The 23201-nt window shown below is 49.2% G+C and overlaps 1 protein-coding gene across 3 annotated transcripts in view; it reads right to left on the reverse strand.

Annotated features, from left to right (window-relative positions):
- The window catches only part of PAK5 (p21 (RAC1) activated kinase 5), an 82140-nt gene that overhangs the window by 53595 nt on the left and 5344 nt on the right, over nt 1-23201 (reverse strand). Inside the window, exons 1-2 of one of the 3 annotated variants that reach the window (XM_035320071.1) lie at nt 18032-18318; nt 3821-3961 (exon numbers count right to left, since the gene is read on the reverse strand). The gene's annotated coding sequence lies outside the window, so the exon portion shown is untranslated. Of the gene's footprint in view, nt 1-3820; nt 3962-17520; nt 17843-18031; nt 18319-23201 lie in introns of those variants that run through there. The other 2 variants (XM_035320073.1, XM_035320072.1) reach the window with 2 other exon arrangements.

The raw sequence follows: 23201 nt of genomic DNA on the forward strand, positions 1-23201 counted from the left end.
AAATGTAAAAGAAACCACTAGATCCCTAAAATCATGATTAATTATTAATAAATTATTAACATGTCAGGTTTCAGGACAGGTGCTGTACCTTTTCTGTCTAGGGAACCAGCTTTTTAAAGCCTAAGACATTAAGGCTTTATTGATCAGTGTACTTTGGTGGGCTCTCATCTGTAAAATGATCAATGACATTCCAGAAATAAAAGAGGGGGAAGCTTCTCCAAGCTTCTCCAGGGTTGTTTTTTGTTGTTGTTGTTGTTTTCTGTTGTTTGTTTTTTTGAAAGATGGCAGTACAGCCTTCCACTCAAGCTAATCTCTTCTGTTTATTTAAAAAACTGGAATGAGAGAAAAATGACGATGGGGCAGCACAGTAAAATTTTCCTATGGATGCAACAAAGCAAAAACTTGCAGGTCAGCTTGCTTTCAGCTGGGAGAAACACAGACAAAAATTGCAATCAGTCTGCAATTCATATGGATGAATCACACGGCGATGATTCAGACTGAATTACTGACCAAATTAGCCTAACGAACAACCCTGCTCAGAGGAAGGCAGCAGTCCTTGACTTGTTTTTGGCAGAAGGCAAAATACCAACTTACAAGTCTGCTTTGTCAAGGGTCTCTGGGGTCAGAGCAGAAGGTGGACTCTCAGAGAAACTATTTCCATTGTTTTGCACTTTGCTCCAGAAGTCAGGAGCTTCCCCTTTCCGCCTTCACAGCCCCATTTTGTCCACGCACCTTCATGCTGTTACCGGCAGTTATGACTTGAACACTGCCTTTAAGCTTCTGAGTCACCAATGGTCATTTAGGTCAACACATTTATTTCTTCTGCTCTTCTGAATATTTATGGGTTTCAGTGTTTTTCCTCTTCCTTTGGTCCCACTGTAGCTCTTTTCTGAGCTTCCTATTGCAGAACAATAAATGCCAGGCACACCACACACTGTGCTGCCCATCTGCTTCCCGCTGATGCCTTCCCTCTTCGCCCCGTGCCTCAGCTGCTCGCTGCTTTATGTGATCTCTGTGGCAAGGTTTTCTCATTATTAAGTCCACCTATCCTGCTGAACCAGAAAATGGGAAGAGCAGCACCGTCCACTAGCAGAGCCATCGATACATAGCTTTCTCCGGTGCTAATCAGCACTAAGCTTTTTTACCCTGACACAAAGCACGGGAGAAAACTGCAGGAAAGCTCCAGTGTGTAAGTGTTCATTATACAGGTGGGGGACTGCCACGGGGCTGCGACACCACACAAGCAGCAGAAGCAGCGAGTCACCTTTACTTGCTGTGACATCAACTACGCTGAAGGACGCTCCCGGTATTTAACAAAAAGCCCTGACGCAGGTGCCTGCAGCAAGAATGGAAGGAAGAGAAAATACCTGTAGGGAAACCACGAACAGATTCTCAGGGAGCGGTGAGGGCAGAGCGATAGGCACAAATGCAGAAACTGCGCTGGGTTTTCAGAAGAAAAGACGACAGGAGCAGCACAGAGATACCGACGTGAGTGGAGTTGTAGGCTGAGGGGACAGGTGTGTAACAGAAAATTGGGTAAGGGAGGATAGGCCAGAAGAGAAGGCGCTAAATTGATCAAGTAGCTTTGACTCGATCCAGTACTGAAGGGGAAGGCCAAGGGAGCAGCACTTGCCAGGCAAGGAGGAAGATTTGTCCAGCCCCATTTTACAGGGGATGAAGCGACAGTAACAGAATTAACTCCACATCACGTGGTGGCTGCCACGGGTCCGCTTTGCTGGGTCTGCCCTGAATATTTCTCCCAGCACCCTGATAGCTCAGAATTGAATTTATTAGAGACAGGCAAAGCCTCAGCAGCTCCCTGCCCCCAGCAGGAGGGCTTCATAAGTCCATAAAACCCCTTCAAACTTAGCGTTTTCTCCCATCTCTCTCGTTGCTGGAAGTAAGGCTTGCTGAGATCAGTAAGGCCCCATCTCCATCTGTGGCCCTGGGATGCCAGAAGCCATCCACACCACGTGGGTGATCCGGGTCTCTCTGCAAACTGGCTTCTAGGAAACTCATTTATAGAGGAGAAGCCAAAGGGGGCTCATTTTCTGCCAGGGCTTGGTGAAGAACTTCCACCCGTTTGGAGTGCCTGTGCTCTGTCCCATGCTTTTCCTTTCATGAAGGAGAAATCTGCTTTCACAGCTGCCTCCATGGAAACAGCAACTACGTGGTCTTGGCAATGCTCCAGACTCGATGTGCTTGGTTCAAACATGGGAATCTGCATTTCTTAACCATGGAGCACTGAAAACTCAAGCTGGCATCGGAGAGCCTGGCCTGGTGTCTTCGGGTTTGTTTGTCACCATCAGCAAAGACCCTGTGGGTCAACTCTTACCCCTGCAACACCTGTGCAAGCTGACTGTTGACTAACGGGCCATTCTGGGCCTCAGATACGCTTGGGAAAGTGGAGGGGCTAGATAGAACTTTTAATTTGCACACTTCATTAACTTGGGCAGCATTAGTGCAGTTCCTGGACTATCAAAGTGGTTAATGGAGGTGAAACCAAGTGCTCAGTTTCTTTCCTGAAATGAGCTTCGAGACCAAGCATTCAGTAAATTCAAATGAAATTGGAGAAAATTTCTCCAGTTTTCATTCTGAAGAGGAAAAGACACTTTTGCCATTACCCTGCTTTGGCTGTTTTGTGTGATTAACCCATTATTTCCCCAGCTGAACTGCAGGTACACGTCCCCTTTCCCTCCAGGGGAACAAAAAAGGTGACAAAAGACCCAAAGGCTCAGTTCTGAGAGGTATCTTCCTTTCACAGAAGTGACGCTAATTCACATTACTCCATGCTGAGTCCACTCAAACAGATTTAAGAGAGACAATAAAAAATGATTTTAACAAGAGGACCACTATATCCTAATGTTAGAGAACTGTTCTGCTCACAGACACCCTGAAATGCTTTATTTTATGTGAAAAATGGTATCAAGTTTGCTTCACATGCCTCCAGTGGATTTGGTCCCAGTACCCTGCTGCATCCTCCAGGAAGGTTGCAGCCAGTGGAAAAATGCAGCAACACGTACACCGCTCCTGAGCTCAACTCCCAAAAGAGGGTAAGTGACTCCTCAGGCCCCTGAAACATCCCTTAATCTGTGGCTTTCAGACTATTGAAGAGGATGCAGGGCAGCTGCACAAAGTGAGCACAGGTAGAGAAGTGGGGATTTGCCCTCTGGCTTGGGAAAATTGGTCAAGTGTAATGAAGTGCATGGCTTTCCTACAACCATTTGTTCAGCTCCACAAATCACAGGGCATAAATCAGGCTGTCAGGGAGAGCAGCTGTGCAGGGATCTCTGCAGGAGCAGAAAAAACACTGCGACCACCTAGAGCATCACAGTGTACTGCTGGGAGCCACACCGGGTACCGGACCTAATGCTCCTCCGGTTTTTACATCGCTTTCCTGCCACTGATTTGAAAGGAGTCGCCCAGTCGTAATACTGTAAGTATCAGCAGAATGAGGCTTGGTGGCAGCTTGTGGTGAATATTAGGAAAACATAAAAGTCAGCCCTCTCTAATTGTCCTTCACTCAACAGTACCTATTTTAATTACTGTTATTATGGCAAAGATATTGAAATTGCTGCCAGAAACACAACCAGGGATTGCAGATGCTGCAGCTTTCCACCAGTAAATGTTTTATTTGCTGATAAATGCTTCCCTTCTGAAAACAGAAACACCACCTATGGTGGTATGCAGCCAGCAGCAAGGGGCTGCTCTGGATTTGCAGGAGTGTGCGCTGCGAGCAAGCTCAGAGCTGGCAAGCAAGGAGAAATACATGACGAACGCCCCGGGGAGTTCACGGAGGACAGGCTGAGCACGGACCCACCTTGGGACTGAGCCGACCGGGAGGTCTCATCCCACGGCGCTGAGAATCACAGGACCAGCGTGTTGGAGCTCACGGCAACTGCAGGATGAAGAAACGTCTCCTGTGACGGTAACCGCTCAGCCCAGCTGGAAAGCACCCGTCCTGTTAGGAACAATTAAAAAAGTGTTAGAGAAATGAAGTCAGAAGAGACCAACAGAAAGATCAACCACGTGTCTAATGAAAATTGAAATAGAGGGTTTCTGTTTCTTTTCTTTTTTCTTTTCCCAAACGGGCATAGCATATTTGTCAAAAAAGCGGTTGGAGGATCCGAAGGTACTTATGGACTTTGGCTGCATTCAGCTGCTTCCCTAGAAATGAAGGTGTTATTCGTGAAACCACCAAGGAGGGGGAAAGGGTGATAACTGCTCCCATGGCAAGTGGCTGCATGGCTTAGCTGTGGTGGGAGAAGCAGATCCAGATCTCTTCAAGGTCTTAACTCAAAGCAGGGATTTAACAGATCTCCAGAAGGGGTCTCCTTACCAGGGCTACCGAGGTACTGGTGTTTCTGTCTCCTCAAAACACCAAAAAGTTCAGAGGCTGAGGCTGGGACCGGGTCAGCCACCCGTCAGCAGCACAACTCGAGACTTTCTTCCCACCTCTGCCAAGAAAGAGCTCTGTCCCTCGCAGGGTCACTGCTCAGGATCCCAGGAGCAGCGAAGCACGCTTCACACCCACCACAGCCAACAGAAAGGACAGGCGGCTCCAGCAGGACCAAACCCAACGAGCTTCAAGACTCGACCTCCAACACCAAGCCGCTGCTGCGTGCTGGGAGCCCTGCAGGATGTGGCCCCACTGCTCCCACCTCAGCCTCCCAGCAGCTGCCAGCAGAGTTACACGGATGACTCCATCACCGAGCAGGAAAAATCCCCTCAATGAGCAATGGTATTTCTACGCACAGGGGAAAGCTCTAAACACTTGCTACAAACACGGCCTGTGCAGGCAGGGAGAAGATCTCAAGCTGACACGAGGCTTTGCATGTCACTGCTCAAGTAACTGCAAAATCTGGCCTAGAACACCTTTTGTTTGGTTGCAAGATAGCATCCCGGGATTTTTTTTTAATACATTTATACAGAAACCAGACCTCTTGCACCACCTCCCCTTGCTCCAACAAGGATCATGCTGATTCAGCTGTTCCGAGGGGCTCTGTCCGAACGCAGTCTCGTTGCTACACAAGATCTATCAACCATCATCGCTCGCCCAGTTATTCAAAGTCTGCTCAGGTAACGCCACCAGGCGAGAGCTGCTCCTGCTGCACACACGATGCAGTCCCTGCCCTGGGGGCACTGACCAAGCAGAGCAGGGCACACAGCGTTTGGTGGCACGGTGAGGGGACTTGTCCCAGCCACCCTCGGGGCCAGGATTTGACTTCAGAGCTCTGAGCCCACCTCTCCTCATATGAGCGTTGCTCTGGGAAGTCCCCGGTTCAGAGGTACAGAGCAGGCTGAGGGGATTTACACCCTGATCCTACCCATACGCGTGCGTACACGTAACTTTATTCCTGCTGTCCAGTCTTACAAGGGTTAATGGGACTTACCCTACACTTAAAGTAAGGCAGCTATCAAAGCTCACGAGTCCACGGTCTGACTTTCTCCAAGGCAAGTGGCTTGATTTGCCAACAGCTTTCATAGGAAGGTAACTTTTCTGGGAGGCAGCTCTTTGCCATAGGTTCTGACTATTTAAAATAATTTCAGAACACCACTGCCACACTCACTTCAACAAGCACCAATCAAATTAATGTTAAAAATGACTTAGTGCATAATTCATGTCCTCGAGAAACCATCTCTTACTCAACAGGCAAGCCAACCAGCCATGCATTTTACATCACCTTCTCATTTTCTTAGAGGCGATGTGCTATGTCAGGAGAGATTTCCACGTGTTTGTGTTCCACTTCTAACTTGGACAAAGCACAGCTCTCTGCCAGGGTCCCCACGCCAATACAAACCCAGGAGGATCACCTGGGATGGGAAACAGCAGACTGTCAGCTCACCCAGGAGGGAGTTAGGCCAGGTTTATAACCAGGTGGAAGCAGATCAAGGCAGGATCTCCGTAATATATGTATGAGTATAAAATGCTCTACTTAATTTTTGTGGGAGTCTCCTTTGGATGCTTTAGCCCAGGAATTTATGGCAGCAAAGCTTGGAAAGCAGTTGATTTTATGCAGGTATTATAGAAAGTATTTGGGAAACATCTACCCCAATAAACACCAGAAGTGGTAGTAGGAACACAGCTGGGAAAGCTTGGGGCACCTGCAGCTGCAGGGAAACCTGCCTCAAAGGACGGGCAGTGTGAGAGCCCCACCAGAGCCACCTTTAAAACCTTCTTTCGGGCCCCTCATACCCAAGCTGAGGACCTCGATCCCGCAGAGGCCTGTGGCTGTATTCACAGGTTCATTTTCCCTTTCATCAAGGCAGAGCAATAGTCCCATATTCCACCCAGTAAAGGTGGACGTTCGCTTCAGGTAATTAAATTGTATCACTGAAGAGCTGCAGTAGCTCATCGGGACAATGTGCCACACAGGAAGGTACAGAAATTAAATAAAACCCATGAAAATCTGGGTATTGTACTGTTGAATTTTTTTAAAATAAATCCAGGACCGCAGTATGTTTTACACTTAATTGTCTGAGTTGATGTTTATTAACAGTCAGCTCTGAGGCCCCTGGATAAAATAAGACGGACTGTAAATTAAAACCATTGGTTTAGACAGCCCGTACTACCTAGCCTGAGCTCAAGGAAAAAGGTCCCACAGACGTGGTGTGAGATGATTGGAATGAGATGATAAGCAGACTCCAAAATTCCTAATTGGGAAGGCTGTTTTTCAAGAGCAGAAATACATAAATAAAGCCCTATTTCCAGGCTTTTATCACGGCAAAGCACTGCCCGCTGGTCAGGATGGGGCAGGGCTGCCCATGCACTCAGCCACGTGTCCAACTCGGGAGGTGTCAGAGCAGACAGAACACCTGCAGCGATCCTCCCGTGACACCTCCACCACGTCGAACCCTGCCGTCAGGCCTTAATAACCTTCATTTCAGGAAAGCAATGAGACATCCCTCTCTTCTTCGGTTTTAAAAGGTCAGCCGACGCTCCAAATGTAGGTTATCCCAGGAAGGGAATACTGTATTACTTTTTCAAGTGGCTTGAGGAATGGAGACCCAGAGTGGCTTAATTAAGGTTAAATCATCAAGTTCAACTTCGCATAATTAAAATTAACACCTATCAGAATTAATAGGCCAAAAATAATAAACTGCATGAGAAGAATACGAAAGGCAGTCCTGAAAGTCCTACAGGCAGGAACTCAGTTATTCAAGTACCAAAGCCTGGCACTCATGCTAGCAGGAAAATGGACGCTTGGAGGACTCATGACCACAAGCAGAAGGCACCAGGAAAACAGCAGGAAAACAAAGGCAGTGGAAATTAGAGCTTCAAAGATTTTCCAAGCAGAAAAACATCCAGCTTCAGAAATCTTGTTGTTTAAATTAGTTTCATGAAGTTTGAAGAGTAAAGGCTGGAAATAAGATTGATGCAGCAAGGAGGAAAATACTTAAGAATCAAAGGATATCTCCGTGAGCTCCTTGAGGAGCTGCCGACCCACCAGGAGATGAGGAGGAGCCAGCATGGGCAAGAAGGGCATGCAAGATGGAAAGAAAGCTCCTCGGCAGCCTCTGGTCCCACTGCATTCCCCACACCTTGATGCGAAGCAGCAGCGAGCAGGGCCACCAGCACGGCCGGTCCCGATTCCCCTAGGGCTTTAATCCCCCTCCCATCTGGTCCCCTTCCCTCTGTGAGCAGAGCCGCTTTTCCCAGCGGGCGGCTGCCTGCCAGATGCGCAGCGGGGGACGTTGGGCCTCTTCACATGATTATCGCTTTCTCCCCAGGAAGGATTTAGTTTATTGAGGTTGTTGCTGAGAGACTTCAGTTTACACGAGCAAAGTGCGTTGCTCGTGGGACACAACCCGGGGGGCGTGGGTTTGGTTTTCTCTGCTCAGGCGAGATCGTGGGGAATCCCTTCTGTGCCCATGGGAAAAAGGCAGAGCCTGGACGGGCTCACGGGTTTAGGGTCTTCGTGTCTCAGCAAGGTGTAGGGTACCCCAAAGGTACCTGCCCAGGTTTTCTCCTATCACTGTGCTCTCAAGCTAAAGGATAAGAATAACAAATCTCCCCTGCCTGAACCTGGGGGTTCAGCTTCATTCAACATTTTCTCCAGCGTCAAATGTGCCAGAAAGTTTTTGTAAAAAACAGAACTCAGAGATTCTCCGTCACTTTTCCCCAAGATGTGGAGCTTTGGATTACAATACTGGCTACTGCCACCCTCCCCGTTCCCTGTGTGCTTTGGACACATGCCACGCAGAAATTCAGAATGCACATTTTGTTCTGTTTCTTCCAAATTTTGCCGATTTCCATAATGTTGCAGAAAGCTTTTCCATTTGCTTCTGCAACGTCCCCTCTGCTACTCACAGCTTGCTGTTCACAGCCCAGCTGCCTCCTGCGTGGCTGAGGAAAGCAGCACCCGGGGAACCCTGCAGCAGGAGCTGCGTGTCGAGGGGCCACAAAAAGAAAGAAAAAAGCAACTCCCACCGCTGCTTTGGGGCTGGGTATATACAAACCTCTCCTGCAAAGTTCCTGTCTGATCACCCATGAGCTGACACAGATAAACTTCCCTTCAGTGTCACCACCAGGAGAAGCTGCCTTATGTAGCTGCAACAAACCCTGCAGCCTTCCTACCATCAGCGCCTGCTGCTGGTAAATTTGGCTGATCTCGGCCTGCGGGTTCAAAAGTTCTCCTAGGGAGGGATCAACAGAGCCTGATCACATAAGCCTCCTTAGGAAGTCGGGCTAAAAAGAGATTTGACTTTCTACAGTGCCATGATATGGTACATTAAGCCTGTACAGGCACACGCAGGGCGGTGCGGGAACCGCTGCCTGGGTGGCAGCGAGGGAACTCGCTGGGGTACGTGTCCTGCGGGCAGCTCTCACGGGAACACGGAGCCGTGCCGTGGGGAAAGGTGTCAGCCTGGGTGCGGGATCTCGAAAACCAACCCCAGAGGTACTACGGGCAAACAAGAAGTCTTAAAAACGCGCTGGAGATGCTGAGGTGCCCGTTTCCTGCAGGGAAGGCAGGAGCTCTGTTGCCTGCTAGCCACATGCGTCCTTACAGCGCGGTGCAGGTACTGACCTCGTCACTCCTGCCGGGCACCAAGACAGAGCCCCAGAGGCTTCCTCTGCCCTGAAACACAGCAGCACTGATGAAGCCATTAGCTCCCCCAGACGTCTGCCAGGAGGACAGGGATCTCCACACTCGACGACACCAACTCCCCCAGGTGCAAACCAACCCCCACCATACCACCACATCCATGCGAGCCCAGGGACCCAGCAGCACCAGCGCCCCATCTCCAGCCCCCTCCGCTCCCACTTTGTCTCCAAAACCAAGTTCGTGCTCCCCGCTGCTATTTTTATACCCTGCTATTTTCTGGTTCCTTCCCAGCCGGTTATTCACATAATTGCAGCCACCACAAGATTACACTAATGGCTTAAGTGCCACGTTCAGCCCCCGAGCTAACAAACCCTCCCTGCGAGCCGAGCATCCTCTGCTGTCCTCAAACCAGGGAACCAGTCTCTGCAATTACGATGTCACTATCCCTTCTGTAATTAACACGCTGCAGTCAGAGCCAATTAATAAGAATGGTGCTAAAAAGGTCGCATTTGTCCGAACAGGGCAGTCTACCAGCAAACAAATGACATATTGCCCCCAGGACACACGACAATGTGACCCCGCGTAACGGAGAAGGTGGCTGGAAGCACCTACTGGAGACTTCAGCCCAACCAGACCCAGCATCGGTCCCCCAAGGAGATGGGCAATGGGCTTCGATGCCCACAAGTGACATCCCACCCTCGCTCAGCCTTAGGTCTCGGCGGCTGCCCGGGAGCAGGCTTCAGAAAACTGTCGTTTTCACCAGCTTCCACGCCAGGGAACTCAAAGCAGGCCCCTCTGCCTTGCAGGTGCACGCTTGAAGCAGGGATGAGGCTTCCAGCACCTCTCCTGCAGGAGAGCACAGGACCGTCTCGCTGGAATTGATTTTTTATTAGCCAAGTCAGCAGAGCGATAATTATTATAGCCCCCCGGGGGCCGACAGCTACCAGCCATTTACAGGGCAGCAGGGAGATAAATACAGCATTTACACGTACATATAATCGGTTTATTTCTGCATTAAATATTCATTTCCAAAGGGCTTCCCAGCACGCGGGGGATTTCCAGAAGCACTGCGCAGAAGCCAGCCTTGCTGCTTTCTCGGGTGTCCCCGTTGCTGCATTTTTGCTCCACAGGCCGCCCGCTGTGTTTTTTTTCTAACAGGCTGCTTTGGCTTCAGCCAGCTTTGTGGGGTTGAGGCAGGACCGGCCTGGCACGTGGGGGAACTGCAGGCAGCACAGAAATTTCTAGGGCTGCCCCGCTACACCAAGTTTCACACCATCCCATCTGCTCTTTATGCCGAGTTCCGGGCAGCAGGAGGGCAGCAGCATGGGAAAGGGCTGCGAGTGCTGCCAGAGCAGCTACTGCAGCATGCGGCAGCCCACAAGCTGTCTCTGCCGGCTGCTGCCTCGCTTAACTTTCAAAAATAATTCGTATTATCCTCTTGGCTTTATCCTTCTACCTGCACAGCGAACCTTTGGTGCCACCGGTCTCAATTTCTTGGTCCCAAACATCAAGTTCTCAAGTGATGCTGTTGCACAGCTTGTAGCACCTTTGTCCCTATCTTTTTTTTTTGGCTGTTGCTTTCCTGAGGCCTCTCAGGACCGGTGCCAGATGCCTGAAGCTTGGAGAACTGCTATTCACTTTGGTGAACACCTCTGTGCTTTCTGGGGAACCCAGGGCAGGCACTGCTTCTGTACCAGCAGGGATGTCAGATTCCTCAAATGCCAGTGGATGTCACCAGATGTCCTACGCTAAGAAACTAGTTTGGAAACCATGTTTCACCCCCAAATTGCTCTGATAATTTTTCCTTTCTTCAGAGGAACCCAACCAACTTGCAGCTGCACCTTAGGCAATTCCTTTGGCCTAAATCAAACCTCAAGAACAAGCAGCAGCGTGGAGAACGCCGCTGAGGCAACCAGAAGGGCGTTATGCCCGTCATAACAAGCCTCTCCGAAGCACAGGTCTCCATACAACCCTCCAAGCAACCCTCGCCCCAGCATTTTGCAGCAGCTGCTTTTGCAGGGATAAATATGGCCTCGTGGGCAGTTCCATCTGCCGGCCCACCAGAAATGGTAACGCTGGGGAAAAAAACAACAAAACAAAAAAACGCCACCACGAAAACTCCCCGAATCTCTGTTTTGCTCCAGTGATGACACATTCACCCTCCCAGCTGTCTTCTCAGTCGCTCAGAGCCTCCAAGAGTTTTGTGAAATGGTACTTAAAATGCTTTTTATCATTAGCTGGAGAGAGAGGAGGGATGACATAGCAGGGAAAGACAGACTGTCTGGTCTGAGACTCTTGCAAAGTGCCAAGTTTACTGCAAAGGGCAGGAAAGAAACCTAACGAAGTCATCTATCAGAAAATCCCAATGCTTTGAGAACGGTATTTTACCAACAAGTCCCCTGTGAAGCCAGGCACACAAGGTGCAGCAGGTCAGCACAAGCACCCAAGTTCCCATATGCTGCCCTGGTTGGGAAGCAACTTCAGACAAATTCACAGAAGGCTTTTTTACTTCTTTTTGCACCAGAGACTGACCAAGCCCATGCCGATGTCTGTTTGAAGAGCTTGTGGGATTAGAAGAGCCCATGGGATTTGAAGAGCCCATGGGATTTGAGCACCCCCCCACCTAATTGTGCTTGCCACAGAGCCACCGAGAGCCTGAAAACACCCACCAGACCCGGGAACAGCTCACGCTGTTGGGTATTCTGCAGCCACTGCCCTTTCCCAATGAAACTATAAACTATCCCTTAATTGAATTTGACAATTGAAAAGTAAAGAGATTCAAAATAACACACGGTCCCCCCGCTTCCCCTGCGGCAAGGTCAGAGACGCTTACTGAACTTTAGCTCAGCTGCCAAACCAGAACACCAGCAGGTAAGGAGGTGTTAGGAGTACCTGGGCTAAGTTAGCAACTGATCTTTCTCCAGGAACAGCTCTGCACTGTCAAACTTCTGCCTTTTTTTTAATCACTGAAAAAGCAACGTGAAGAGAAAACTGTCACGCACCACAAGGGTACCTGCAGAACCTGCCGCAGCAGCTGGTAACAAAACGCCCCGTGGAAATATTCAGGAGACCAGAGCATGACTGCCCTGCGTTAGGGGGGATGTCCTGCCTAAACCACGTCCCTGCACAATGGAAATGCACCACGCACGAGCTGGAAGACAACTTCACCCCCATGTCACAGTTGTTGAGGTGGATCCTGGAACAGCACAGACGCCTTTGGGGTCAGCCTTCACAGAAGGATGTTGATAAATGGGAAGGATACAGGAGAAAGCTGTAGAAATGACTGGATGGAAGGAAAATGTCTTAGAATGAGAAATCTGGAGCTCAATCTGTTCAGCTTGGTTAAAGCAAGACTGAGAGGTAACGTGATTACTGCATAAAACCCCCTCCACAAAGAAAATACGGTGTAAAAAGGGCTTTGTTATCGCTAGTAAGGAATAAAAGAAAGCACTGGCTGACAGCTGAAGGTAAGGAGGAGCCGGTAAAGCAAGGATTTCCATACAGTGAGACATCAATTTCCAGACAAGGCTCTCAGATAAAGCAGCGGATGCTGCAGAAGAAAGCGCGGTCGGACACAGCGTGCCCCGTGCCAGGGCGAGTGGGAGGAAAAAACAGCCCGAGAAACACTGGAGAAAGGACAAAATGATTCCATGGGCTCTTTGGGACTGACCTTCCGAATCGAGGCAAAAGCGATCGGTCCAGACACCTCGTGTGGACAGGGAGCAGCATTACATGTACCCGAGTGCACTCAGCCATATAAAAATTGAAGAGATCTGCCTTGCAGAAGTCAGGTTCTAGGAAAATCTGCAAATACAGGTGCCACCGTTACGCTCTGATGTCATTCAAGGCTTTCAATGTATTTGAAAATGTGATAGGTAATTGAGGAAAAAAAAGCCCTGCTCTTAATTGGCATTTCCTTTCTTCGCTTTCCCACTCGCTAAGTAATTATGAGGGATATTAAACACACGAGGTAAAAACATTTGCTGCTACCTTTCCTCTCCTCCAAGAATCATCCAATGTTTGCCCACACGGCATCAGAAAGAGCATCTCTGATGCTACTTATTAAAGTTTAACCGTGTTTATTTCACATGGTAGCGCTGCTCTTTGATAAGTAACGATCCAGGTAACACAAAGATAGCTAACAAAGAAGAGCAGCCAAACAAGCTTGGCTTTGTGTCACGGTGTTCGCAGAAGCCCAACAGTGACAGGAGGGCATATCCATGCCGGAAAAAAATGGTGAAGAGCAAGAAGGAACAGCTTTGAGCCAGCGGCACAGTGTTGGAGAAGTATTTCAGCATCCTCTTGTACTAGGGTGCGCTTCAGTTTCTAAGTCTAGGGAATACTCTGCCCTACAGAGGCAATGGGTTTTGTGGGAACTCCAGCAACACAGACAGCACGGGCTGCTGCTGGCAGCTGCTAGGGAGGTAAAACAACAAAAAAAATAAGGTGGAGGTTTCTAGGAAGTCTTACAGGAGCCAGAACAACCCCTTGGTCTTCTTCCCTGGCTAAACAGGGAACCCACATCCTAAACAGCCCCTCTGACACGTGTTTAAGCTTGGTACCTGAAGCAGGCAGTGTTAGCCCTACCTACCTACTGCAGAGGAGCCTGCTTTGCATAAGGCTCATGTAAAACCCATCAAAGCCCTCAAACGAAGCTCGAAATGCTGCTGCAGTGCATAGGATTAATGCTGGTCCTTCTACAGAGGGGTGAATGTCATTTACAGAACTGTGTTAATTCCTGATTTGAATTTAGATGATGTTTTTAAATAAGAAACAAGCTCAGAACATCCGCTGGGAATCTGTGACTTGGATAAGCCTTAATAAGTCACTAAATACAAGCGAGAAGTGCACTCAGACCGCAGCGCTGTACAAAAATAATAACAACAAAAAGGAAGATCACTTCCAGAGAATAGAGAATAATGGCTTCAGATTGCTCATTCTTGACACAGCTGATGTGTTTAGAATGATGTGACAGCATTACTGAGCTCAAAATCAGTGAGCTCCAACTATAAAATGTGCTCTTGTGAAGAAAGAGTAGGACAAGTAGGAGGTTCTGCCTAGGGTTTTCCTACTAAAAGCACTTTTCTCAAAGGAAGGCAGCAAGAACTGGAAGAAGGCTGTGGAGCAGACCAGATCAAGATGAAGGGGGTGAGGAGGCAGCAAAGCCTCACCTTTATTCCAGCCAGACTCGCCAAGTGCTGGCAGTTGATACTGCATGCCTTCAGCAATTCCTCCTGTGGCAGATGGGTGTAACAAAGCTCAGGTACCGCTGAGCTCCTGGATCCTTTGCAGGATCCTTTTCCGGATCCTTTTCCGGCCCAAAGCAAGCAGCATTTGCAGGAGCAGTAAGTACCAGAACCCAGCAGGGACGTGCAGCTAACAGGAGCATCCCAGCACCACTCCTGGCTGCCCCAGCCCCAGCCCAGTGCCGTAAGCCTTTCACACACACCAGTTTGTTTTGGCTTAATTTGAAACGCTGGTGCTACTATGCTACCCAGCAGCTCTCCCCAAACTGGTAGCATGTTAAAAGAAAAGACAGTCGTACACTTATCTAGGAGGTGGTGGTGGGGAAACTTCCCATGGGTGGAAAGGCAGCTTGGCATCTCCAGCCGGATTAGCATGCAGCCCACATCTTCACATCGCTCCTCGGCACGGGGAAGGCTTTCTGCGGAGAGACGTGGAAGAGGCAGCTGCACTGAAGAATTAAATTTAAAATGCATTTACTTCCAAAGTGGGTGAAAAAATGTCTCTTAACTCCTAATCTTTCATATCGTGGACTCAAGCAAAACGGATGTTCTTTTCTTTTAAAGTCATGCAATTTAATGTGATGCTTCCCAGCAGGCTGCATTAGCTTTAAATGTTTGCGTTCAAAATGTGGAACCACTCCCTCCTCCCCTTAATTTTATCTAGAATTATGAATACTTCATTTGCTTAACTATAATCAGAACAGATGAGCCTCAGAAAACCACAGCCTCAGACTGGGACAATCTTCTGCACCCTTCAGGACACAGCACGCTTGGGAAATGCTGCAGAGAGCCTCGGTAGCTGCTGTCCATCAGGAGAGAGAGGAGCCTGCAGGCAGAACTCAGGGCTGCCGCACAGTGTCCCCAAAAAGGCTCAGAACACCAGTGAGCTGTTATGGAAGAGGCTGGGAACAATGAGGACTCAAGCTGATGCTGGGAGCAAGTCCAGCCCTGGGGAGGAAAGGCCCCGTCCCCTCAGCAAACCAGGGCAAGGGTCTGGCTTGGAAAAGTCAGGAAAGAAATCTTGGAACCTTTACAAACAGTTCCTATAAACATCTACCTAGTGCTCAGCAATAATTGAGCTGAAAATAGACAAGAAGAGATGGAGAGGAAACAATGCCAGCAAATGCCCTGATGAGACAGCACATGTTGAGGCACCGGCTTTGTCGAGAGCTAGGCTCTGCCTGTGCCTGCCTGGGGCTTTGCTGCAGCTTATTGAGCTGTACCAGCAGTTCTTCTATTGACCAGGTGGCTTATCTCTGTACATAACCATAATGCTTGTTCCAAGAGTACTAACAGGCGGATATTCTGCGGAGAACGGAACAGCGATGATCCGGCGTGAGCAGGCAGCGCCGAGGAACGGCACGGCACCACGTGGCTGGGCACTGCCAGGCAGGGGCACAGGACGCCACGCAGTGGGACGCAGGCACGGGATGATGCTGGACCCCCCACAGGCAACAAAGCAAAAGCCCCATAACTATCTTACTATGAAATGCAGAAATCCAGACCTTGGCAAAATCAGTTTTAGGTGCAGCAGAAGGAACAAGGACCAAGCATCCAACATGCTTAAGGTGCTCTGCAGGCAGTAAACACGGATACAAGAGGGATATGCAGACCTGAAGAAAGAGGATGGTGCTAAAGCATGCTGGAAAACAAATACAGCCCCAAGCAGATTCCAGAGCCAAGAGGAAGAAACCATCAACCTTAACCTCCTGTTCCTCCCAGCAGGGAAGAATGAATGCCACCGGCAGCAAGATGTCCCTCCCGGAGGCAGCGCGGGACGCCGATGACTCACTGCATTTTTAATCAGGACTAGGAGCAGAAATGCCTGGCTGCAGGAGAGGCTTCTGACCTTACAAGAGGGTTGGGAAGGCTCAGTGGGTAAAAGCCCCCACCAAGTGCTACCAGATAGTAATTTCCATCTGCAAAAAGCAGCCTCTGTGCCTGCATTTCAGATGAGCCTCTGGGAAAGTCTCTGCACCTGCTGGTTGCACCCCCATTTTGGGGCAGGCTTTGATGGACTGTACAGAATGCCACAGACGCCTGCAGGGGAGCCAAGAAGGAAGAAAAAACATCCAAAAAACAACCCTTACCCCAAATCCAACCCCCCTTTTCCCTGGAGGGTAGTGGAAAGGTGAGCAGAGAAAGGCACAGATAATTGGTAGAAGCGTCCAGCAACTTTTAAGTTATTACCAAGTCTGCTTCTGTAGCAGTATTTTTTATTTCCTTTTTCTGTAACAACTTGATCTGGACTACTAACAACAACCATTTCACTAGAGGGGTGCGGTTTCACAGTTCACCAGCCCTAAGTTCTCAGCTTTGCCATAAGGCACATTTCCTTTTGCTCCCAACAAGATTTCAAGTGCAGCAATGCACTAGTTACGCCAACTTCCAACACTTAAAATGAAAAATTAAAAGCTGAGAGTTTTTATGTATTCATTTACTTAGAAAGAGCCTATATTTTGGTAGATTCCTTCCCCCTTTTCCAGTTTTGGAACCAGGATGTATCACCAAACACCTCCATGCCAATAAATCAGGATACGTGGAAACAAACAGACCTCCCTCTCTGGCAACACCACCCACCAGTAGTTATTGTCCTGCAAAAATCTCAAACTTGATTGCCGCGGGGTGACGGTCAGGGCAGCAAAAGAGCCTGCAGACTTCCTCAGTTTTCTAAGCCGGACACGAATCCCATTCCCTGCACATCTCTTTCCTCATTCTGAGGAAACAGAGGACAGAAACAGTGTTAGAAGAACCAGAGAAACAAAAGACAAACTGATTTCTGAACGCCCAAACCATCACTGTGACAGCGCAGGGAACAACCAGGGATGAGAAGCAGACCGCCACTGTACCAAGAAGTTATCTTTCAGGAGGACAATAGTACTCGAGGTCTCAAACAGGAACATTAGTTAGCTATTTTATGCAAGAAAGATTGCTTGAATAATCAGTTTTTCTGATGTTGCCATGTCTTTTCATTTGTTAGCGTGGAGCATAATTGCTCCTTGAAAAGCTGAATGATTTTAAATTAGATGGAAAGATGGTCACTGCGAGCGGAGATAATTTTGAACGTTCCCATCCAAAGTTGAAGGTTTATAAATATGAGTTGAAAAGAGATGGAATAATTAATCTGGCAGCATTCACTTAATTTGTCCCCTTTCTTTTGTTTCTTCCCTGCTATCCAAGTATGCACAGCCCTGGGTAATGAAGAGCAGGAAAATAAATCAATTTACCTAGACCAACCCCCTTGCCAGACCTGGAAGCCATCAGTACAGCCGGCAGCGGTGATTAAGCTCAGATTACGTGAAAACAAATTTGCTGTGTCACTCATAAGACTTCCATTTGGCATTGACCTGAGTATTTTTGTTAGTCTTTATCCTCTCTCCAAACACTGACCAGTGCCACAGACTCACCCCGGCCAAGGGACCCCATACGCAGCAGGACCAGGGCAGGATGCTTGGGGCTGGGTCTGCCTGCAGCTTGAAAGCCCCCCAGGGACAGAGATAGGATCATTCAATCCCTCATCTGAAAGCTTTCTGCTTGCAGGAGCTATTTCCAGGCACTGAAAATCATGACTCAATTGCTCCAGCAACTGAAACGACTCCTTCTCACCAGCTGATTCCGCTGAGCTCTGCTGCCGTGCCTTTTGGTTTGGTTTACGTATCTTTCCCAAATTACTCGCTCTCTGATTTCTTCTCCCCCCCATCACAGCACCATGTTCCTGAAGGCAGCTGTCACCCTTACCAGAGGATTTGGCAGTTGCTATTTGTATACAGAGGAACTCCACGGTGCCTTCTCTCTGCAAACGCAAAGCTGCTCTTGCTCCACCGCGGGGCGAGCCCGGCTGGCGAGGAGCAGGGAAGGCGCTGCCGGAGGAAGGGCGGAGAAGCAAAGGGCAGCACAGCCTCCACGTGCTGCCCTGGAGAAGCTCGCAACTTGCAGCCACTCGACAACTAAAGGGAGATTCAGGGTCATTTCTTCTCCCGCGACTGTGCTCTGCCTTCAGTCCGCGGGTGACGGGAGCTCTGCTGCTGAAGATGACGCATCGGGGAGAGATTTTAGTAACTGGGGCAGAGGAGGAGAGGCAGCAAGTGGTGAGAGGAGGAGGGAAAAGAGCCTACATAAAGCTGCAAAACTCAGAAAGAGGCAAGGCTTTCTTACAGAAGAGAAATGTAAGAGGGAGAGAGCAAAGCCTGGGGAATGTGGGAGCAGAGGGGTGCATTCTGTAAGAGAGCTCCAACCCAGCCGCATCTCCCAACACTCAGAAGAGCCGGCTTCATCCCGTGGCTCCAACTCAAAACCAAGTGACATCCATCCTGCCACCTTGTGCAAATGAACAAGGAGGTCTTCAGGCTCTGACTCTAAGCCACCACAAACGGCAGGAGCCCAGAGGCCTGCTGAGGTCTGAAATTCAAGGAAAGTGTTTGCAGAATTACTGCACTGAAACCAAAGCTTCACTGGGCAGAGGCACTGGGGCCATAAAGCTGGGTAACGCACATCCCCGCGTGCCGGTCCAGCAAAGTGACAAGCCCTAATACTACCAAACAAATTAAAGCATCCCCAGCCCTTCCAGCAGAGCCTCCTGAAACCTGCCATGGAGGAGCGGAGGGACCAGGGAGCCCGGCTGGCTGCACATCTCAGCCCACGAGAGCAGCACTGCGGGAGGGGATGCTGCGCTGTGCTCGTGGCCTTGCTCAGCCAAGGCACCGGAGGAGTTTCCAGCAGTGGGTACCAAAAAACTGTCATCTGCAGGTTGTTTTATTTTTTTTTTAACGCTGAGTTTTTAAACTTAACTAACCACAGGTTCCCATTGTCTATCTTCAAGAGGCAGGGGAGTGAAGGAAATCTCGCCTTGGTTTATTACGGCGCTGATGTACGCATCTCACTTTAAGTGCCTATGTCCAATTTAATCGGGTTTGACTATTTATGCTAAAATTGCTCAAGGAATAGATGGCCCAGTTAGTCCTTGGACTGAAATCTGGGACCACACGGATATTAGGGACAATTTCCATTTACATACTTGCTCTTCCAGTTTCAAAGCACAGAGGTGCGGTTGTTTCTTCTCAAAACAATGAAAATGTAAGATGGGTAAATATCCTCCCCTCGCCAGTCCTTCTGGGAAACCATTTCACTGAAGCTTTAATCCAATAAGGTCAACCTAAGGCAGAAGTTGGCAAATTTTGCCACCAAATAATTGCAATTTGGGAATTTGAGGAGCTGTTGGTAGGGCTACAAAGCACAAAGTGCCTGGCACACCTCAGCTACGCGTGGTCTTCGCACAACGTGGCCAAGGACACAACCACCCTAACAAAACTCGACAGCTGCTGATCTGAGCAAGATGCTTCGATGTTCTGCTTTACAAACAGAAAGGTGAAGTTGCATTTGCTCCCCACATGCTCATCCTCCCTTCACAAGGCCTCGTGCTCTCCCAGTGCCTCCAAGCAACTCGCCAGACCCAGTACACTCGCATATCCCCGGTCCAGGCACAGCAACTGCCTTTGTACCTCGGGCACTGAGAGCCCCCTTCTCTGGAGCAGCACAGTCCGTACACCAAAGGGTAATCAATGCTCCGTGATGCTCTTAAAGGAAAACCAGCTAATCTGGGCTGTCAATTAACCCCAAAGACCCAAATCCCCTCCTCCCCAGCTGCCTGTCTGGCAGAGGGAGCTGCCTCCTGATCCCTGCACACTCCCCAGACCCCAGCCCCGCCGCCCTCCTGCAGAAGCGGAGCCTGGCACCTCACCCCCAGGCCACGTACTGCCCCAAAGGGACATCAGTCCCCGAGGGCTTTCCTCTGCCCAAACACCCATTCATTTTTACAGGACTCTGACCTGAACCGAAGTCTCACCAGTTTTAAAGCAGACACGATTCCGAGTGCCACTACGCAGCTAATTCACACAGAAAAAATGGGGGGTGGGGGGGTGGGGAAAGGCATGGCCTTTACACAGCCCCACGAGGGATGGCAGCAAAGATTTACTAGCAAAGGGTGGCAGCGAAGTCTCCTACTTCTAAGATTTCATTACTTTTGCATAATAGGCTATCACGCGCTTCCTAGCATGCTGTGAAGCGCTGCCATAAATATTTAAGCAGCGGTGACGAAGTGACGGCGTTGCGGCCCGTTTCTGCACTGTGCCCCCAGCTCTTTCGGGCCCACGGCAGAGAAAGCGGCGCTGTGCAGAGGAAGGACTAAAGCCCCACGCGCAGACCGGACTGCACGCACCTGCCCTCAAGTAAAGCCCAAGGAACTTACCCGGTCATTAAAGGTCTTTCCAAACTGGCGTCTCTTGCAGTCAATGTCGGCAAGTTTGTGGCCAGCGAGGCTCCGCTCCCCAGTGCTTGCCTGAGCGCATTAGTTATTAGATCTGATGGCTTTATAACATTGTTTGAAGCTTGCTATTTACCTCGTTACACAAGAGTCAGCAGCTTAGAGCCTGCTCTCTGCCTGGGATGCAAATCTCTGCAACTACCTCCAAAATAGCCCAGATTTTATGACCCGTTAAGCTTAATGATAAACCCTTGGATTTACGTTCCAGGCTAGCGAGCAGTGGGAGATCAAGGGCTAAGCTTTGATTTAGCTGCAGGCCAAGGGAGCTTGTTATTTATTTCTTTATTCTTATTTTCCTCGGCATTTGCCACGATGACCGCAACGCTTTGCGATGACATCATGGCACCTCTGAGTATTATTTATGTCACGGGCAAGGACGCACGAGGACCTTTCGTGGTGCCGGTATGGCCTCTCCCAGCAGGACCCGAGGATCCTGCTACAGAGACACTGGTGGTGGGTAACAAAATGGTTTTCACCTGCAAAGACTGCTGGAGGTGAGGGAATGGCCTGGGAAGGAGCGCTGTACTGCTCCGCGCTGGTTTTGTTCACTTGCGGTGCTTTTTGGGTGATGCCACTGGTGCCTGGGTTGAGACAAGCTCTGCTTCATGATGCTTTAAATCCAGAATCATGAAAAGAGGTGTGTGTTATCCAGTCTTTGCCTTGACTGACAACTTGACAGTCTTTCACACACTTAAAAAAGGAGGCACTGTGGGGAGATGCTACTCAGCGTGGTCCGGTACTCTGCTTTTATTATAAATCTCCTGTTCTAAGGGTTTCTCTGGAAAACCTATGTCTCTGGAACCAGGGAATTGCAAGAAAACCTTCAATCTGCTCTCAAAATTTATTTTAACAGGAAACAGGGAGAAAATTAAATGCCCTAAGTGGTAGAAGAAAGTCTTGAGAAACTGCTCGTAAGGACCGCAAACGTTCACGCAGCTCAGTTTCACACCTGTGTGGCTTCAAAGGCTCATCACAACGCCAGACCCTCCTAGCCTAGTCTCCAGGTGTTTGCGTAAGCCCGCTGCCAGCACGGCTGGGTGTTAGCTCTAGCACGGGCAGGTGGCTGCACCGCCAAGTGCCAGGGCAAAAGCCTGGGAAAGCGTTGATGAACGCAGCATTACAAAGCTGATGGCAGCTGGAGTTATTTTCTGCCATGATCATTACATCCGTCGTACTGCGCTGCACGGGTGTATCAGACTGCTTAAGTCATATGGAGAGAGGAGGGGAAAAGTAAACATTAAAGGGCAAATTTGGAGAAGCTGAAGCTTGCAGAACGAAGAGGATGTGCTTTATAGTAAGAGGCACCTGTCAGGGGAGCCGTGCATCACCCAGTCTTTCTCATGATTGACAACTTGACAGCTTTTCACACATTAAAACCCCCTTCAAAAAGCATTAGTTAGCAATTATCACCAATTTTCCCATTAAGTCCATGAAACAATAGTTGCAGCTTCATTTCAATTACATCAGGACAGTTGACTATTTTTCTGCTGTTCGCACAAAATTGGGAATTGATGAAAAATTGCAAGATGCCATTTCAGCAATAAGAGAAAGACACCCAAGAGCAAAGTAAATAGCAAGAGACATGTGTTTCTCTTCCTAAGAGAAATTCGAGTTTATTAGAATAAAAATTGCAAAAGCAGTGCGGGGGGGAACACGCAGAAACCCTTTAGCCCTCAGTTAAAGATCTCTCATGCAGCAGCATCAGGATGTCACTCAGACAAGCCAACAAGAAGAGATCGTGGGCCAAGTCCTACCAGATACTGAGGAATGAGCCAAAATACATCTTCAAGCATCAAGTGATAATAAACGTGAGCCTGTGAGGGAGCCACAAGGCTATTGGGTTTTTCAATCGGTACGTAATCGCAGGGGCTTGCTGAGGTCCAAAGTCAGGCTGGATTGCCCCAAAAGAAAGCAGTGCTGGCCTTAGCTTGACTTGATTGCAGCAAACCTTTCCCTTGGAAGGAAGCAGCCCTGCTGATGAGTGGCATGACCCATACTCCTCTCCCCCAGAAGAGGAAAAATCCACACTTAGCATTAGCCCTTTAAGAGACTGTAAGCCACTTTTCAGCCAGCAATGCTCTGCATCAATCAGTAAATTATTCATCTCAGCCCTTGTACTTTGTAAGTACTCGAAAAGGCAGCACTTACACTCCCTGTGAATCCTGAGAGCGCAACGAGCTGGTCCTCAAAGAGATGGGGATGGAAAGCAGAGACCGGGACGGAGAGCTAACAAGACCTGCAGACCAAAAGAGGCGATTTCAGTATCGTATCCCTAGTGTACCATAGCGTGAGGGACACGCTCGTGTCCCGCATAAAAGCTGTGCACCAACAAGCAATTCTCTTGGTTCCCCAGACCAGGGCTCCACTGCCAGAATCGCACCTCTGAGCGAAGGCTTCTCATTCTCCACATTCTCCACCCTGCTCCTAGGAACAAGCCCTGTGGCTTTGCTCCTGCTTCCCCAGGGTGGTCTTCAGGGTATGTATGACACCATCTGCCTTACGCTGAGTCCCATCACCAGTGTTTAGTTTTGGCATAAGGGCACTAACAACGTGAGTTCCCTGCTGAGCCCAGCAGGACGGGACTCTTTC

This window comes from Oxyura jamaicensis, chromosome 3, assembly GCF_011077185.1.
Source record: "Oxyura jamaicensis isolate SHBP4307 breed ruddy duck chromosome 3, BPBGC_Ojam_1.0, whole genome shotgun sequence".
In the NCBI taxonomy this organism is placed as follows: Eukaryota; Metazoa; Chordata; class Aves; order Anseriformes; family Anatidae; genus Oxyura; species Oxyura jamaicensis.